Below are 3,042 nucleotides of genomic sequence, written 5' to 3'. Positions count from 1 at the left end.
ATCCTTCTGCCTCAGCTTTCCAAGTAGCTGGAATTACAGGCATGCGCTACCACGCCTGGCTGATTTTTTGATTTTTATTGTAGAGATGAGGTCTCGCTGCCCAAGCGGGTCTCGAACCCGTGGGCTCAGGCAATTCACTCACCTCAGCCTCCCAAAGGCGCGGGATTACAGGCTGAGCCACCGAGCCCGGCTTCATTTTTGTTTTTTACCTGAAAAAAAGTTGTGTGAGTCACTTCATGATCAAGGCTTTCACGGGATACATGAAGATGAGATCTAGACTAGGAGGACAACCAGGCAGACAACCCAGGGTAGTAAGAATTCTGGTATTTTTAATTTTTTTATTTTATTGGTATCTAGTAGGTGTACAGTATTTATGAAGTACATGAAATGTGTCAATACAGGCATACAATGTATTATAATCACATCAGAATAAATAGGGTGTCCATCACTTCAGCATTTATCACTTCTTTGTGTTAGGAACATTCCAATTCAGCTCTTCTACTTATAATTCCAGTGGTTTTGAAGACAGTATCTTGGTTGTGCCTAGACCATCCCCACACCCACACCACTAAAAAAAAAAGTTTTCTGCAGGATGAGTGTGCTGTTAGTGATTTAACAACTTCCTACTGTTAGACGTTCCATTTTTAAAGCTATTATGGAATGAAGCACCCTTTGTCATATGGATGAAATGCAAGCTTTATTTTTCACCAGTATCAGTTTTGAATGTTCTATTTTGTTTTATTCCAAATAATTACTAATTTGGTGCCAGAACACACCAATTCACTTGATCTAGCTTCAAAAATGCACCATCAAGTCCCACAGAGCAAGTATCCTTTTATCAATCTTCTTTTTTCAGGGTTTTCCACCTCATCTCGCACATTAATACACCTGTGTGTGCAGTTTCTTGAATTCCTCTCCAGATGTGACCCCTAAACAATCCCTGCAACCCAACCCCTCTGACCCCAAGGGCCCACTTCCTGTCCCCAACCCAGGTCTGAGGGTGAAGCCCTGCTCAAAACTCTCCCAAACAGAGGCTCTCACACATCCCGTTACACTGAGTGATTGCAACATGGAGAAGGGAGGGGCCTGACTGAGTAAATTTCCTTTGTGTACATGTACATTGTGCTGTGAAAGTCTATCAATCAGGGTATGAGCCAGGGGCTGAATTTTGGAGAACTTATTCTGGATAATTTTGTATCAAACAAACGAATTAAAAGAGTCACCCACAGACAATAGCTGACTGCGCTTCTGCAGTCTCATACCTCTATGCCCACACTCCCTCAGCAGGACACGCTTTTCCTAAGCCCACAGCAATATCCTTGAAGGACACTAATTTTTTAAAACACAGCGTGCATCCTGTTCAGCCTGCACCATCTCTGACAATGTCCACAGGCAATGGTCAAGCGCTGTCTCTCCTTTCCACTGGGAAAAGGCATCTTGGCTACTAAAAGTTCACCTCTGTTTGAAGCCCAGTCACAGATTCTCCCTGATAACATGGCATATGCCTTTCAGATACATCAACAGAGATAGGGACACTCTAAAGACATGATAATTTTCATTATGAAGGAATATCAAATATCCCAAGAGAGGTTTGGTAGAAAATAACCTGGTCATTTTACAAAAAAAAAAAAAATGCTAATTGACTATAGAATAGTGAATCTAAGGTGTTCATTTGAGAATTTATAGATTAAATCTACAGACTATCACTCATAAGCGGACCCTGAATAATTATCATAATACTATAGGAAAGAGGTAGGAGTGGGAGACTGCCAGGGGGGCTGGGAGGTGGGGGCACACCTCATCAATAAGGGTACCTGATCACAAATCAGGTGAAACGGGGACCAAGTGAGATCCAAAATTTACCTCCACATGACCATTTCTCTCCCTATTTCTGAATAGTACCCAAAAATTTAAAATTTAAAAAAAAATAATACTTTTAAAAAATTTTCAATCTACAAACTAACCATGTGAGCAACCATGGTCTACCTCCTATTAACTGTAACTATGGGTTAATGATTCCCCGATCGGACCCATAGGGGCTGTGGAAAGACCTTGGTATACTAAGACATCTATTTCATGAACTCAGCTTCTCACAGGGAGTCTGGAATCTTCCGGTTAGTTTGTATTCCAAGCAGCCCCAGGAGGAATTATTTCAGTACTTTTACATGAACACACACAATATAGACACCTTAATGAGAAGGCTTGATGGAGAAGATGGTTGGAGTTTGACGGTTTACACAGCCAGAACTACATTACTCAAGTCCTCTGTAAGGCGAGAATGGGCTGAAGAACACCTGAATGGGCACTATTCAGTTAAGATGTAAGCACTATTGACCCCCAAATGGTGAACACCCTGGGTCATTCATCTGTGTCCAATTCCCACCAGGGGGTGTGAGCTGAACTCAGGGGAAGGAAAGTCAGCCCTGGAGACTTGGGGAGAAGTGGGTGGGGATGTCCCCCCATCTCCTCTATATAAACACCGGGGTGTTTCTGTTCCTTTTCCCCAGAGAAATGTATCTTTCAAAACCTAAATCCATTTGAGCTCAAATATTAATATTAAGTTCTTAAAGATGGAGACAGGAGAATCAGTTCTAGGAGAATCAGAAGGGTGCTTTGGGTAATAATTTTTAAGTGGGGAGTGATGAAGCAAGAGGCAAAACAGGACACTCCAGCCATCCTCTCCCCACAGAAATATGAAATTGAACAACTATCCATGCACAAAATTACCTTCACAGGAGTTAAGGAATCCAGGTGAGAGATCAGAGTACCCAGTTTCAGCACTGAAAAGACAGAGCCCAAAACAGAGTTTTTCTGATCACCTTGAGCTCATGCATGACAATAACGCTTTCCCAGAACCCTGGGCCAGTCACAAGACATTAAGATTGACATCTCCCAAGAATTGTCTTTCAGCTACCAGCCCAGCCCATCAGTCTATGTGATTAATACAGCTACCAGCCCACCTTTTGTCTGTGTGTTCAGTGACTGACTCACCCATCTATCCGGTCATCAGAATATAAGAAACAGAATCCATCACCATGCCAT

The sequence above is a fragment of the Carlito syrichta genome, unplaced genomic scaffold (genome assembly GCF_000164805.1).
Source record: "Carlito syrichta isolate Samal-C Ts95f unplaced genomic scaffold, Tarsius_syrichta-2.0.1 Scaffold305525, whole genome shotgun sequence".
NCBI classification, from domain to species: Eukaryota; Metazoa; Chordata; class Mammalia; order Primates; family Tarsiidae; genus Carlito; species Carlito syrichta.
Note: the sequence above shows the minus strand (reverse complement) of the source record.